The 17,525-nt window shown below is 40.8% G+C and overlaps 1 long non-coding RNA gene across 1 annotated transcript in view; it reads left to right on the top strand.

Moving 5' to 3' along the window:
* Positions 1–17,525, top strand: part of LOC119482217 — a 79,221-nt gene that overhangs the window by 13,388 nt on the left and 48,308 nt on the right. Inside the window, exon 2 of the long non-coding RNA XR_005205370.1 lies at positions 6,321–6,360. This is a non-coding gene — a long non-coding RNA (uncharacterized LOC119482217). The remainder of the gene's footprint in view (positions 1–6,320; positions 6,361–17,525) is intronic.

The following is a 17,525-nucleotide window of genomic DNA, read 5'->3' as shown; positions in this document are numbered from 1 at the left end:
ATTTCCATTAAACTTCCTGTTCCTTCTTTATAAACTTTATTTAAAGAAATGTAGACCACTGCTGTGTCAGATGTCAATGCGGCAGATTTATTTTAATAAGAGTCTTTAGCAAAGTGCTTGTTAATTTCATTAAAATCGAGCTTGGGGGTTTTCTACGACGAGGTGCTTGACATCTCGCAAGCGTCACAACCCCGGGCCTCGGTCTGCTCCGCTAGGGGTCCGCCAGCTCATAAAAAATACATTTGACAACGGACAGCCCGCTGATGCTGAGACGCTTTCTTCTTTCTCTATTTGCCTCTACCAAACCGACGTCCAATTAGCTTTGAGAAACAAGCTAACCTGTAGCTGCCATTTAGCCCTGAAACCACCAACGGCGCCTTTCGAGATACCAGGACATGACATAATGGATGCAATCAACAATAATTAGGGGGGAAGATGGGCTCTCACTTTGAGGCGTCATTAAGAAGGAAAGGCTGGCGCTGCACTGCCGGTGACCTCTCCCTCTTTAAACACTCCCCGCCATCAGGAAAAACGGACCTCCTGCTGCGTCGTAGTCTTTCATGTAAGACTGGGAGAATCTTAAAAAGGACTTAACAGGAAATATTGAATGATCAACTTGTTATGCGATAGCTGTATGGGCTGCTTTTGAGAGCACTTTTTTGGAGTTATGGATTTAAAAATTGAAGAAACACAAAGAGGCTTAACTTAAAGTAGAAAATCTCATGTGAATTCTCTGTAAACATAAAGCGTACGATATGTTGTGACTTCCCTTGCCTATAAAAGATATATGTATATATGTGTAGTACATCAACATGCAGAAACCTACATCAGGTCACGTGGGAAAAAGTTTTCAGATGGACTTGGGAAAAAAGGATTTTTTTTATGTACCAAAATTTGAAGGTTCAAATTTGAATACCACTGTGAAGTTACAGAAAACCCTCAAAATAATGGTCCCACCACAGCATATTTTCACATACATGTACAGACGAGTGGATAAATTAAAGGAAACGCCAACATAAAGTGTCTCAGTTAGGTGTTGGGCCAATATCAGCCTACAGAAACAGCTTCAGTGCTCACAATTCTTCCAGACAATATTCCCTCATTTGGTGTTTTTGAACACATCGCTTTCAAAATTTCCCCACAAGTGTTCACTTGGGACTGGCGCCAGTGAATGATTCACATCATTTTCATAGTCATCAAACCATTTTACGATCCCTTGTGTCTTATATGGAAGCGTTTTGCATTGTTTTTCCCTTTAATTTGTCATTCATTTGTTTATTGAAATAAGTCCTGAGGCTGTTAAAAAGCACATAAAAGTGCATAATTGTTCTCCAGGTGTTTTCTGTACCAATTAAAACTTTATTTAGATCGCCCATTAGTCATCGGGAGGAGCAGCAGCATTCATTTCTTTCTTTTTTTTAGCTCACGCACTTTGGGTATAAGCAGCGATGATTCTGTTTTCCCTCTTAGTCCTTTCGGGGGCCAACTTAGCGATGAAAAAAAGGGGTCTGAATCAAGCAGACTGGCCACTTCCCCGGACTGACCTTAATAGACACCGGTAGTTTGGAAGAGCAGAACAAAGGGGTAGCCAGGTGAGGAAGGCCAGGCCACATCCACACTCCCACTGAATTTCAAATAGATGGCCTAACCCGTGGGTGAAAAGGAGAGAGCATGTCCGTGACAGAGCGTTGCTTGATGCTCCTCTACCAGGGGTTTGAGGTGGATGGAGATCAAGGGGGGAAAAAAAAGGACCATGGACAGGCTGCATGAGACTAACGCTGCGCAATTATTAATATGTGCTGGTCAATCTGCCATGTTTATATCGTCATAGTATTAATAAGGATGTGAATTTAATTTCACAAATTATCTTTTTTCGATGGGAAATGTAGTCGATCCGACCTCCACCTGCGTCGAGACGGGTGACATTTGGAAAAAACGCGAGCGCGAGTGAGAGACGTGGGGGAACGAGCTGTGATTAGAAGGCCGTGGGTGTATTCTCACGAGCACTGAATATGAAAGGATGTGCGAGACTGCAACTGTTGTGAAAGAGGGGAAAAGTCATTACTTGCTGTCTGAAGTAATTTGTATTAAAAGCAGTTTGCGTCTGAATATCTGCGAAATGCAATTAATGGTAGCGGGTGTGCTATGAAATATGAACTGCGTGGCAGGAAACATTTCCACCGAGATTCGGCTCCCTGAGATTCTGTCTAATTTATGCCGAGGAGAAGTTTTAAAGTCCTGTGTTGTTAATTTGACACATAGTAAAATGCTAAGCAGATAATTTCCTGTTAACTTGAATAACATAAATGTATTAATCAGATCCAGTCAGTAAAAGAAAACGCTTAAGATTGATGGTGTTTTTTAAACTTAACCACTGCATTTATATTATGTAAGAGTAGATGTATTGCTTTGTGTATGCATTGTGTGTGTATGCATATGCATACATGTGTGGATGACAGGGCGGTATATTTGATTTTATTCAGAGACTTATTAACATGCAGGGATCCGTTATAATAAAGAATTAACTGCCATGATTCGTGTGTTTTAATCAACAACTTGCGCAGCTGAAGTTTTAAACCTAATGCAATTACAAAAGGCTTCCAGGCGCCTGCTTAAATTCAGATTAAAAAAAAAAAAGAATATATTGCAAGTATAATGGGAGAGCTTTTTCTTTGCATTCCAGCACATATTTTTTAATTGAATTCAAACTGCGTTTAATATTAACATGTTGCAGGAGGGAGGTGCTTTTAGAAGGCATCAGACTTCTTTTTATTCTGTTTAATTTGCTCTTCTACTGTAAGATTTTGCATGTATAACACAGCTTCTTGTACATGTGGCAAACTGGTAGGGAAACATGACTTTTTTCGATGGTAGGTTTGTCTTTCTGTACATTTGTAAGTCTCATAAGACAACATATTTACTCATAAGTTTCTTATAAGTAGACATTTTTCGGCAACCAGAGTGGTACAATTAACTTTAATGAACTGAAAACACACTGTGAAAGGGTTAAAGTTCTAAGACGAAAACATTGACAACTCCCAGACCGGACAATGTCGTGGTAGCGGCCTGTCAATCACAAGGTAGCCACGCCCTAAAGCATACCCAGCTTTATGGTCTATTTGACTCTAAATGTGACCATAATTTACTAAATGAACATCAAGCTGTATTGAAGAAGACTTGAAACTAGCGATTGAGACCATAAACTCATGTTTACAATGTTTACTGAGGTAATAAATCAAGTGAGAAGAAGGGTCATTTTCTCATAGACTTCTATATGATTGGACTTCTTTTTGCAACCAGAGTCATCGCCCCCTGCTGGCTATTAGAAAGAATACAAGTTTAAGGCACTTCCACATTGGCTTCACTTTTCAGACCCGGAGGTGGCCCACTGGGTAAGACTGAAACCAAAACAGTAAAGCATGTGAACCGTTGTTAATGTAACAAATATTGATTTTAGCAGCTTTAAAATAGCATCTAAATCATTATGGCGAGTTTGTTTCTTCATTTCAGCTGGAATTTAAGCTAAGAAACACAAATAAGTGTGACCCCCTTCCATGTTATGCTCCACAGATTTCAATTTAAGCTAAAATTCATTCCACTGCATGCTTTGTTAGCCATCCAAAAACATACAGCATGTCTCTCCCTGCCATCTGTTTGCTGAGGTAAAACAAGAAATCTGCATATTATTGAACACCAAAGACATCAATGAGATATGAAATGATGAATCACAAAAACTTCAAGGAGATTAATTAGGCAGTGCAACGCTGTTGATTGGTCTATAAAAAATTGGAATGGTGTTTAAGGGAGTGTGCAGACTCTCGAGCAATCAAAACATGTCCTGCCATTTATGTGCTCAAGTTTTAAGGGATAATCAAAGGAGCTGGCGTTGCCAGGGTGCACACAGTGTGCCAAGAAATCATTTAAATGTGCTGAGTTTAACATACACCCGGTGCATTCGAGCATTCCTGCATTGGGTTGGGTCTTGATCAGTGAGCTGTTGCATCTTTTGAACCACACACGACTGGCATCCCCTCGCCATGTTACACAAAGTAACATGAGCTGACGCCGTGCTAGTGACTTGGCCGGACAATAATGAGCGAGAATGGACAATCGGGGACAGATTACCTTGTGTTGCCAAGTCTGAATACAACAGATCAAACATTTGTGTCTCAGTCTGAGATGTGACTCAGAGATCTGGAACCAGGCTACGTCTTGGGATCCAATGGAGATGTCAGCACCGGCTCACTGTCATCATGTCCAGAGTTAATAGGAAGGAGGAGTATTTACTCAGTATCAACAGAGCATCGCTTACTGAGGCTAGATTGCCAACTGGGCAAAGTCGCAAGGTCCCCAGGGGTCTATGAAAGCTCCATGCTTATTGTGTGCCAACTGATCAATTTTGAGTCCTGTTTTGTTATCTTAATGAGGACATATCATGAAAAACTCACTTTCTCAGTGCTTGTGAACATACATTTGGGTATCTGAAGTTCCTACCAACCCACAAACTGTGAAATAAGACAACCAAGTCTGTTTTTTTCCAGGCTGCTTCGATCAGAAAATCAACAACCTGTTCTCATTCCCAGGGTGTAAAATACCGACGCTTTGTCACGCCCCTCGCCATGTGATGCAGACGCACAAGGCATCCTTTAGTGCCAGTAGGAGACGCACCAGGCTTTCAAGTAACGACAATGTAAACCCATCTGCGGCAATATTAAATGCTGAGAGAGAGAAAGTGGTCGGGGAGTATGATGACGTGGGTTAAAGAGACAAAAACACACATAGGGTGTTTGTGTGTTAAGTTTGACTTTCACTTTATACTCCACTGTTCATTCCTGTCCCATGTTCAAAAAGTAAACTTAGTTCAGTTTAGGAAAGAGCATCATGGTTGGGCTTAAAATTACTAAGTGGGTTTGTTGCCTAAACCAGGGGTTTGTCAAACTTTTTACAGGGAAGATCATTTTCCAAGGACCCACACTTAGTCGTACTACAGATAAAGCATAATGCTTATTACCATTTTGTTCTCTTAGATGCTATTGGACTTATTTGTATTCTTAAACTTTTAAACCTAAATAGTTCAGACCTGTGTCATAGTGATAAAAAGAAACACATTTCAAATTGAATCATGTTAACACAACTTTGTTCTGCCCTGATATTCTGGGTGTTTTGTAATCAGATGTCGCTGTAGCTTGGCCGGCTTCACGGCTTCGTTCGCTAGAACCTGAAGACACATGACGCAATTTGGTCTCCCGTCGCTGTTCTCAATAAAACCAAACTCGATATAACTGCCGTCATATTTTCTCAATTTAGCTAATATGGACAGATTGACATGATGCGTCACAATCATGTCAGAGTTTCAAACCTTGGTGGTAGTAATGGAAACAATATGCTTGTTTTATTGGCACAAATGATCCCTATCTGTAAATATGTACTTCTTAATTATACAGCGCAATTATATAATCTATAGTAAATGATGTCACCGACCCCCTGGCAGAGTGCCATGGACCCCTGTGGATCCCTGGACCCAACTTTGAGAATCACTGGCCTAAACTTAAACAAGTGTTTTTGTTTGAATTCACAACTTTAAGCATGCGTTTAACGCGACCATAAAGTGACTCCAAAGGGGTCTGACAAAGCGTCGGAATGTGACGAGTTGGGATGAGAACGTGTTTGATTCAACAAGCCATTCAGATTTGGCTCCCCTTCCTGTGTAAAATGCAGCCAATCGGAGCAGACTGGGCTTTTTCGTGAGGGGGGTCTTAAAGTTACAGGCGCTAAAACAGAGCTTTTCAGACAGAGGTCGAATACAGGTATATTCAGACAGAGAGTACGAGGAAAAACAAAGTGTTTTTTGGACATTAAAACATGTAAACATGCTGTAGTAGAAATGCAAGAATGAGATACAAGATGTGAATGAACCTAAAAAATTAGCATCATATGTCCCCTTTAACTTTATATAGTATGTTGCAAATGTTTCATCTAAATGACCACAAAGTAAATGGGCTATATGGTAGCATTAAAAAATCTATACATAATATTGCGCAGAGATTAGAAGGAGCAGGGGTTAGTAGAGGCCCAGGAGCACATTTTTGCCCCCGGGCCCCCCTAGCAGGTCAATCCAGCCATGTAAATTACACATCAGTGGTGCGATGAGGTCTGAATTCACTGATTGAGATGTCCAAATGTCCAGAGGCTCGATAAATACTTCCCGTTTGGGATTCGGTCTAACAGCCTTTTCAGTCCAGGCATAACATCTGTGAGATACATGCGTGTATACCGGACTGCTACTCATGATTTTTTTTTTCTATTTCCGTCTCTTGCAGGATGAAACACACTGATATGATTATCAAAAAGACACACAAGGTAAGAGATACACCAGAAAATGTTGCATAGATTTTTATTTTTTCACCCGGGCCCTTGTGTCTTAGGTGAATGATAATTTATGTTATGTCAACCATGACAAATTCTGATTAGATCCTACGTTAATAAATCACATGTCTCATATCTGGGGATCTGATTTTCTACTATTTACATCTGAATTACATCTTTATCCCCCGTGGAAGGGGGAAAAATGTCAGACTTTTGCTCACTTTCATCAGCAGTGCGAACAGCCATTAGTCGCTCAGGTCTCTCCTGATCTACTCTCAGGCTGCATCGCTTGCCTCAGACACATATATCCAAATGTGCACGTGGCTTTTGTGTGTTTGTGTGTGTGTGTGGCGGTCGCAGGCTTTTAGCTGGATGAGCCTGCATCCCTTTCCCACAGAAATCAATTAGACCTGCCAATGCCCATCGATCCGCAAGGCGCGGATCGACCCGGCTGGTTGAAGGATTAGAGATGTCGCGGGTGGAGGAGGTTACTGTCTTAGCGTCGGCTCTCTGTGAACCTTGACATAACTGCACATCATCTCCTCCCTACTCCTTAGAATAGGGGGGCTTGTTAGCCTTCGCGGTCTCCAGGAAGCAAGCTGCGCTGTAATTGAATAACAGTGAAGCGGCTACATCAGCGGGGCTCGGGAGATGTGTTCCATCCTCTGTCAATCCACTTAGATGATAAATGGTTCACACACACACAAAAGGGTTTCGGAGAGGGTAAAGCCGAGAAGGTGCGGCGCAGTGTGACCAAAGAGAACAGATGCTCTTGTATGATGAGGATTAGTGTGAAATGACGAAAAATGACAGGATGCAATAGGGGGTGGGAATACCCAGAGGCCCCACGATGCGATATTATCACCATACGATCTTATTGCGATTTTAAACATTTTTGCGATATGCTCGGTATTGCGTTAAGATATTTTGTGATTGATTACCTTTTTTTCATTCACATATGTAGAGGTCAGAGGTCAAGGGACCCCTTTGAAAATGACCATGCCATTTTTTCCTCTCCAAAATTAAGCGTAACTTTGGAGCATCATTTAGCGTTCTACCTGACACTGGATATTCTTGTGTTTCAAATACATGGGCCAGACGTGGCCATCAAACAGGCCTCATTCTTCATATGGGATGAAAATAAAGTAATGTTGGTTCAGCACGTCGATCAAAGGTCCGTAGGTGTAAAGCAGAAAGCCCTCCGCAATAAGGATGTGAGTCTCCTCTTCCTTATTATGGTCAGACTTTGGGACAATCTCAGTATCCAGGTTGTTATTGACGCCGTGACACTTTTCAAACTTCACCGAGTTGTTCAACCATGCGTAGAGCGTATTCATCATGGCATGCCATGTCCAGAGCAGTAAGGACATCGTACTGCTTAAAGCCATCTTCACCAACTTCAATGTGATCTTGGGGCTGGAAAACGTCATCCTGATGTACCACACAACGGTTGGGCAGGTTCTTGATCTGTCTGTTGGTACCAATCGATTGTTAAGAGGTTAATAGTTGATGTAATAAAGATTGATGCTTGACGTATCAAGTATCGATACAATATTGCCACGCAAAATATCGCGATACTATGCCGTATCGATATTTCCCATACATATTAGGGCTGTCAAAGTTACCGTGATAATAACGTGTTAAAGCAGATTTGTTTAAATGCCACTAATTACTTTAACGCATTAATGCAACGTGCAATTTTTTAGATTGTAATGGACACTACTGGCATATGAAACTAGAAAAACCTAAAGAATCCATTGGTACCAACCATGTCGTACTAGCTTGTCGCGTGTGACCCTAAATAACGCTCCAAACTTGCGCTAAATTTTGGCGAGGAAAAAACATTCATGGCCATTTTCAAAAGGGTTCCCTGACCTCTGACCTCAAGATATGTGAATGTAAATGGGTTCTATGGGTACCCACGAGTCTCCCCTTTACAGACATGCCCACTTTATGATAATCACATGCAGTTTGAGGCAAGTTATAGTCAAGTCAGCACACTGACACACTGACAGCTGTTGTTGCCTGTTGGGCTGCAGTTTGCCATGTTATGATCAGAGCATATTTTTAATGCTAAATGCAGTACCTGTGAGGGTTTCTGGACAATATTCATCATTGTTTTGTGTTGATAATTGATTTCCAATAATAAATACATACATACGTTTGCATAAAGCAAGCATATTTTTCCACTCCCATGTTGATAAGAGTATTAAATACTAGACAAATCTCCCTTGAAGGTACATTTTGGACATATAAAAAATGTGTGATTAATTTGCAATTAATCGCAATTAATCACGGACAATCATGCGATGTCTCTGTGAGCAAAAGATGGCTTTCTAATTGCATATCACTTCCTGTATCAAACCATAAAAGGAAGAATGAATTAATAGCTTGTTAAGTGTCAGGTAACGCCGGACCACTCGAGCAAAGCTTCGCCGTTCTACTGAAAGAAAATATAGCTTTAAGTAAAGCAAAAAAACTTATATATCAAATCTATAGTGGGTGCTGTAATTGCAAGGCGGTCAGTGCTCATGACAAAGTATCACTACGACTGAATTAATGACCGTGCGCTCGTGCGTGTCCAAAGTATAATGCTTTAGGTTCACTGACTGATGAGATCTATTACTCTTAAAATGAGGTTTAATGTTCCTTTTGGGGCGGCAGGTGATTTTGACCGTTCGTGGTATCCGCCTGAGTGGCTCTGCAGCAGAGCATTATCACCGTAATGGTACAGATGTGAGCCAGACTCGGATGTGTGTATGCATGCACACGTTATTTGTGCAATGTCTGCGAGCGCGCGCGCTACTGCAAGCATGAGTGCTAACATATCTTGATTGTCAGGGTGTGAGTAGTGTTTATGAGAAATAATAACGCAGAATCCCGGCAGCGTTTAGCTGGGGCATTAATGGAGACAGAGACGTTGAACCAAAATGTATTATTCAGCACTTAAAAGCACCGAGCATCTGCTCAAAGCAGTTTAAAGCCCCTGTCCAATTCCATCGCTGCTTAATATTTCACACACTCGCTGATGGGGAGGGACGTCGCTTTAGGAGCTAATAGAAGCTGCAGACATTGTGCACACATTGATGACCTTGAAGAGAGAAGGTCAAAGAGAGGTAAAGCTGTTGTGTCAGTTTTTTGTTGTAGCCTTGGATACCTTAGTGCTGGAAATATTTTCTTTCCGTGTCAAAATACACTCCTCTGTTATAAATGTTCTTTCATCTCTGCAAGTAGAAAGACAACAGTGTGTCTCGTATTATTTCTACTTCCCCTCTCCTTTTGCAAGCACACACACACACACACACAGGCGCTCCCTTTGTCTCCGTTCCCAATCTCCGAGCCCACACAAACCGCTTTTCATTCGAGTCGACCTACAGTATTTTCTACCGGATGACACGGGTGGCCCCGGCAAACAGATTGCAGCGCCGGGGATATATCAGATATCTCTAGGAATCTGACATTTATGGGTCTTGTTTTTCCTTCCGTGTTTTGCATAGAGCCCATTCAAGCTTTCAGTGTCCTCGCATCACCCCCCTGACGCCTTGTCAGAAAAAGTTTTTTGACTGAGCCGGTGCTAGATTTTTGAGAAAAGCTGGTCAGGAAAAAAAAGGGGACCTCATTCCATTTTGTGGCGCTGACCGATTTTGTGCCCTCAGGGGGGACTGCCGGAGAAGCGTTCATTCCCACTTGTACTTGACTGCACATTGCCTGAGGCAGACACCTACTGTATGTATGTGTGCCTCCACTCTCGGCATCGTCGGACCTGCAAACCGCCCAAATACCAACTAAAAAGTCTGAGTTGAGCTCTCGGGCGTTAGTTGTTCGTGCTTCGTTTGATTTATAATAATGATATCATTAATGAATAATTATGATGTGTAGGTGGGGACATCTCTGCAGAACGACCCGTATTTAATTAAAATGTATTTTTGACAGACAATTTGCCTTTAACAAATATTGCGCCTCCTACAATTTGAAAGAAAATATTGCAATTTCAATAAATTATGATTCATTGTGCAGCGCTGACTTGACTCAGACTTCAGATTAGTGACTCATGGACAATGTGTCTCTTTGAAACAATGGCACTAATGCATTTAATTAAAGTGTTTATTGTTAGGCTACGCATGATCACGACTTGTCTGAAAGTAAAAATAAAACGTGTGGAAAAAACTTGTTTCGTAACACTGTGCCTTTTAAAGGGGACCTATTGTACTTCTTTTCAGGTTCATACTTGTATTTTGTGTTTCTACTAGAACATGTTTACATACTTTAATGTTCAAAATATGCTTTATTTATTATTTCACCCTCTGTCTGAAATGCTCAGTTTGAGGGTGTGCCAAACTAGCCGCAAGGCAGGTATTATGCAGATGTGTTACGTGGTGACATCACCATGTTGCGGAAGAAAAGGCGGGACTTCAATCAAGGCGTTTCAGGCAAACTCCCTTTTGGTGTGGACTTTGGGCTTTGTAACTTTTCAGACCTTTTACATGCACAAAAAAACTATATAACACACTAAAGGAAAAGGAAAAAGCACCAAAGCATAATGTGTCCTCTTTAAAAAAAAAAAAGCATTCTGTATCAGCGATGTCAAACTTTTTAGGACTTCTTCAAATGCACCTGCTCAATTCTAGCACAATAGTCTTTTTGCTGTAAGTTTTTGTGCATTGTTGTTTCAAGTGTCATTGCTGACTGAGAGTCAGATGAGTCAGACAGACGTACAATAGGAATGATGGATCAGAGAAGAAAGGAAAAGGGTTGAAAGGAAAGAGTGATCTTTCTCTCAGATCTTACATAAATAAGTTTATTTTGGACTAGTTAGATATTTTTATTTTAAGACTTTAAGCCTTTTTTTTCTACACATTTTGTTGTTAATATTAGATTATTTCATATAGTTTGTGAAAAGACTGAGTGAAGTTTTGTTGATTAAAAATGACCTGCCTCTGGAGCTGAATTTAAAGGGATAGTTCAGGTGTTTTTGTAGTGAGGTTGTATGAGGTACTTATCCATAGTCAGTGTATTACATACAGTATAGATGACGGTCGGCATAGAGAAACAGACAGGAGCACCGGCACCGCAGCAAAGCGATACAGTGCTGTGGACAGGACAAGCAGAAATATGTATTTTAGTGATCAAAAAGAAAGGCTCACCTAAAGTGTTTAAGTGTACGCTTTATTTAGAATATTTTCCGACGGCAAACTGAACTGAGAGTGAAACGTATCTATACTGTTTTTGTCATCTGAGCCTGTTGGCTTCGGAGAGAGCATAGATAGTTTCACTTTCAGTTCAGTTCCCTGTCGATAAAGAGAAGGAAAGGGCTGTGTGACAGCAAGATAAAGCGGTGAAAATATAAATATAGTGTGCATTTAAACGGATATTGATTTATTTACGTGAGACTTTCTTTTAGGTGGCTAAAATATGTTTTTTCTGCCGTCCCCATCCACAGCATTGTATTGCTTTGCTCCGGCGTCGGTGCTCCTGTCTGCTTCTCCAAGCTGGGGGTACGCCGACCATCATCTACTGTAGGTAATACACCTACTATGGATAAATACCTCGTACAACCCCACTTCAAAACACTCAAACTATCCCTTTAATTCCAGAAAAAAGTCTAAATTAAAAGTTTACCAAATGTTAACGAATGTTAGCTAATGGCTAACAAATGCGTCAAACCTTTCCAATTTAGTGTTTTTTGTTGTTCACAATGTTCTCCAGGAGTTAAATATAACAACTTGTATGGCATTAATAGGTCTACTGAGCTCCTCTACAGACTATTTTAGTGGCACCATTTTTGAAATTGGTTTTTCCAAGTGAGCATTTATTTGTAAAACACTTCTTGGAGACCATAATGATACTGATGCTTTTTGTAATGGTTGCAATTATAATTAGGTCTTACATACTGTTCATATGTTCAACCCCTAAAGCTTAGTGCTTTGACTTAACTACCACCAATGAAAATCGTATTTGGTTTCAAAATACAAACACCCTAAAGCCCCCCACCCAATCATTCCCACAGCATTAACACACCCAAGATATTCCTTTGCTTTTCCAGTAATTAAAAAAAAGTATCTTTCCCATTCCAAACAACCACCATTGTTTATGAATGAAGGTCAGTATAATATTAAATAAAATGTACCAATAAATGACTGAACATAGCTCATTAATGCTCTTCTAGTTCTTTATGCTCAAAAGTCAGAGCTTCCCAGCATACTTACTTTTTGCAGTTTCTATGCAATTTATTCTTTTCAATGTGAAAATCAAGAGAAGATTTCCATAATGTATTCTGAAACTTAAATAGTGAGGACAAATAATGTCCTTGTGTTTTGTCACACTTCTGAGGAAATTTCATGAATGTAATTTCTATAGTTTCCGTGTTTAATACAAACATTTAGGTCTTCGAAATTACTGTAAATGTTTCCTGAGCTTGTATGAGATTGCCAGAACAAAGTAGCTTTTCAGAAATATTGACTTTTACAGTGACGGAAATGTAGCAACACTTTGAGATCCAATTTGAGCATACAATATCCTGATGAATGAGGCCCATTATGTGTGGCAAACTGGCTGGAAATGAAAAAGAAAAAAAGTGATAAAAGCCTGCGGCCTTCAAAATCACTGCAAACCTCAGATTATTTCCAGACGCAGACATAACCCTTGTAGACATTGGGTATTAATGCTGTGTAGATATTAGAGTAGAATGTCCTCATCGACAGTTTTAAGAGATTTCACCATCAACTGCGATCAAATATTGAGGTGCACCATGTGGACTGAGCGCGGGATTAGACTTCTCACCTCTAACCTTGGAGCTCTTTGTCCACTTTGAGTTGTTTCACTCAGATGTGTGGGAAAAAGTCCCCATTTTGCGAGCCATGTTTTCACACAGAAGTCCTAAGTCAACACAGCTAATTCACAAAGTAAAGTCAAACAGTCGCTTAATATTTACAAACCAGCGGTTATGGAGCAATTAGCATTTGGGTCATGTTTCTGGCCGCATGGTGAAGTCCAATATTCAATTTCCTTTAGGTCTGTTTTTCATCTTGTACTAAATCCTGAGGGAGATATCTGACTCTTCAAGCTAGTGGCTTAATGTGTCCGTCAGCCGTTTGGAGTGGAGCAGGTAGTGTACAGTGGGTTTTTTGAGCCTTCGTTGAACCAATCACTTCAGTTTTGGATAATTAAATAATGAGCTGAAACATTGTTTTCATATTGTCATGATTAGCCCAGATGCTAACTGTACAATAATTCAGTTTATGCGTAAGTATTTGTTCCACTCCTGTCTGCAAAACATTCCTCTTTCTATTGGGAGCAGTTTATACTCAGACAGAAAATGGTCCAATAAAAGTGCATGGTGCTACACAGCCAGCAGGCTACAATAGCTTCCAACAGCAGGACTGTCAAAACGGTTTGCAAATTTGCTGGTCAAAGTTCACCAAAGTTGAACTTGATATAAAAAAATTAGCTTTGCTCCCATGAAGAGTGAATTGATTTCCATAAAACAATTAAATGCTGCTGTGACCAGGCCTTTAGTCGAGTCCAATTTTAACTCCAATTTCAGCATGGTGAATATTTATAACCAATTTTATTGAGCTAACCAGCATGATTTTTTTAACAGTAACATTTTCATCCTATTTCATCTTAATCAAGTCTTGCCTTTTGAATTCATAAGTCATATCAAATCGACATATATATATATATATAGCATGAGAAAAAATCCACAATCGAGGCAAAAAGTTTTTTGTTTTTCGTCAATGCCGGCTTGTAGATCAGTCAGATTTTTTTGTCCTCTGCTCCACTTTGATCAGAAAATTCCCAGTTGGAGCGCTGTGCCAGTTGTCACCTTCACCGTGCATTTCATTCCCTCTAATCAACCACACCTGGCGATACACCTGGCACTCCTGTCATTAGCTGAACTCCCTGATTGTGCCGAGCTAGCGGGCCCCCTTGTGTCTGATTCACATCTTTTTGTTCAGCCGGGCACACACGGGATTAGATACCGTTAGAGATTAACTCTACATACAACTTGAATCCAAGCAGTTGCAGATTCTGTTTTTTTTTTGTCAAACTTGTTTTTTCCTTCCTCATTTTCTTTTTATTCAAATGTAAATCCAGATGAGCGGTGTGTTGTGTGGGCGCAGTTAGGGGCAAATTAACCTCAGAGCTAACACACTTACGGATCTCATTAAGACAGCTGCGTGGCGACAAGGAGTCGTTGAGAGGAAATCTGGCGGCTCCTTCCCACCTTCCTTTTCCTATTTGTTTCTTTTCTCTCCCTCTCTCGGATGAGACCTTCTTCGTTTCCATGAGAGCTGGGGAATAAGGCGACTTTACTCGAGAAAAAGGTAGAAGTTACCCGCTAAAGAGGCCTTGGGGAGGAGGAGGGAGAGAATAATAATCGCGAGATGCCGCTGTGTCTTAAGAGGGCTTCCCACTGAGAGAGGAGAAAGAGAAAGGAACGCTCTGTCTTCCTCACACCCCCTTGACATCCAGGAGTGAAGGGAAGCAGGAGAGCGCGCTTGAGGGGGAAGGAGGGCAAAAGGAGGGTGAAGATAGGAGGAAGCCAGCGGCTTTATGAGTGTAAGTGTGAGTGTTTTGGGAGGAGATTTATGTGCCCTGTGCCCTCATCAACAGGTCTCCTTATCCACTGGGGTCCACCGGCTCCGCTGACACAATGAATAATTCCCCACGTCCTCTGGCCCCGGCGCTGACCTGGCAAAGAGGCTATAATTAATGCATAGGCCGAGCTCTCGACCGTCACAGATGAGAAGGAGCAGATGCAGATTTGGATTATTAGATAATATTGTAAGAAGGGGACAAAAACTTCCCATTCACGGCCGCTTCTTCTTTGTCTCAGTTGCAGCACTTCGACAAAAAGCCATTGTTTGGTATGCACACCAGTAAGTGCTTGCATATGCAGACTGCGACGGTTAGTTCAACGTGCCCAATGTCACACAGATATCCAGCAATGTCAAGATTTGTATTTCTCTGTGTTTCCAATTTCATGAGACAGTGATGCGTGACAGCAGTGACAAGAACTCCAAGGTGCCACACTGCCCAGGTATTCACAGAGCAGTGCTGACTTGGCTGTTGAATTTCGCTTCCCCCCCCCCACTTCCTATTTCACTTTTCGCAAAGCTCTCGCAAATGAGATTCCACCTGTCAACCGAGTTTGGGGATGAGAGGGCAAAGAGGGGAGGACTAATATGAAAGCCAACAAATTCATCTTGTGTTTCCATCAGTTTAGTTGTATAATGGGCAGTAGCGCAAGAAGTAGTCAGATCGTTCAAAAACAACAATACCACCGTGTGGAAATACTCCGCTAGAAGTAAAGTGTGTTTAAGTAAAAGTCCAAAAGTATTAGCAACAAAATATTTTTAAAGTACAAAGAGTAAAAGTACTCATTACTCATAATAACTTACTTACTTAATACTTCCATAATGTAGTGATGTAGTAATGACGTGTCTCCTATTATTGGATTATAATTAGTGATGCATTAAAGAGGACCTATTGTGCTTTTTCCTTTCCTTTAGTGTGTTATATAGTTTTTTATGCATGTGAAAAGTTCTGCAAAGTTATAAAACCCAAAGTCCACGCCGAAGGGAGTTACTCTCCCCCACAGAAACACTGCTCCTGAACTACCTGAAACGCCTCACTTGAAGTCCCGCCTTTTCTTCCGTAACATGGTGATGTCACCAAGTAACACATTTGCAGCATACCTGCCTAGCGGCTAGTTTGGCACACCCTCAAACAAAGCCAGTTAGAGCGGAGCTGGAGCGGAGTCTGACGAGTTTGACGAGTTTGGTTCGGTTGACCAATCACAACAGAGTGGGGCCAGCTGACCAATCAGAGCAGACCGGGCTTTTAAGGAGGGGAGGGGAAATTGTTTTTTTGAACATTAAAGCATATAATCATGTTCTAATAGAAACCCAAAATACAAGTATGCACCTGAAAATATTAGCATAATAGGTCTTCTTTAATGTGTACATCACTTTAATGTTTCAGCTGGTAAGGGTGGAGTTTATTTTTATTATTTTATATAATGCTTGGTGGCCTGTGATCACCACGGGACCAATACAGTCAAAATAATACATCATTTATTTGTTAAATATATTTTGTATTAGTAATCTGAATCTGCAAAGTAACTAAAGGTATTAAATAAATATAGTGGAGTAAAAAGCATAATATTTCTCTCTGAATTGTACTGAAGTATGAAGTAGCATAATATGGAGATACTCTAGTAAACCACAAGCACTTCAAAATTATACTTAAGTACAGTACTTGATGTACTTAGTTACTTTCCACCACTGGTAATGGGTGATTAACATTATTAATAACGTGAAAAAAAAAAATCTCTTCAAAAATGATATTAGATCTGGCCGATGGTGTCACGTACTCCAACACTGCTGCTATCAAATCTTTATAGACATTAGTCGGCATTCATTAGTGAAATAAAAAGAACTACTATCCAGTGTAGAACTGTATGACCTTTGACCTTCCACAGTTTAACTACACGGCTAATTCTCTCTCTCTCTGTCGTCTTGACACGATCACCCCGCTTCTCCAACAAGCAGGTGAAAACAATCCTTTTTTCCCTTCTCCTCGCTCCATTTCATTCGTTATTATGTTAATTAGATTTTCCCTCCAAAGTCAGCTTTGAATTGGGTATGTCTGCCGGTGATTAGCTTCATTCCCGTCCTCAGCTGTGAGTTGAATACAGTATCTGGGGCTGCAAAAACGGCCGATACAAGCGAACGTCTGCAATTCCACCGCCGACTTCCTCCCCCCCCACTCCCCCCAGAAGGCTTGCCCTTGCACATGTCCTGAAATAAGAAAATCTTATTGATGTCTGAAATATAGCTGACCCATATCTGCGAAGAGAGATCGGGGTTGTATTTTCCTTCAATATGTTTTCCTTTCAACCCTCATGCATGCAAATGACGGCCCATTTGATAAATCTTTGGAAGGAAGGGAAGAAAAGAAAAAAAGAGCACTCGCTTATCTGTTCATTTAACTGCTGAACTTTAGAGAGTGCAACTGGTTTTGCCCGAGAGAGTCTGGACTATTTGATGATGTTTTTGAAATGTATTCACTTAAATTAAATGCTGTGCTAGTTTTAAAAAGTTTGGAGTGATTTAAAGGAGTTAAAAAGATGGCTTTGTTCCGTGCGTCTGTCC

This window comes from Sebastes umbrosus, chromosome 22, assembly GCF_015220745.1.
Source record: "Sebastes umbrosus isolate fSebUmb1 chromosome 22, fSebUmb1.pri, whole genome shotgun sequence".
NCBI classification, from domain to species: domain Eukaryota; kingdom Metazoa; phylum Chordata; class Actinopteri; order Perciformes; family Sebastidae; genus Sebastes; species Sebastes umbrosus.
The sequence above is the reverse complement of the archived record's forward strand: the minus strand, read 5'-3'. Positions and strand labels throughout refer to the sequence as shown.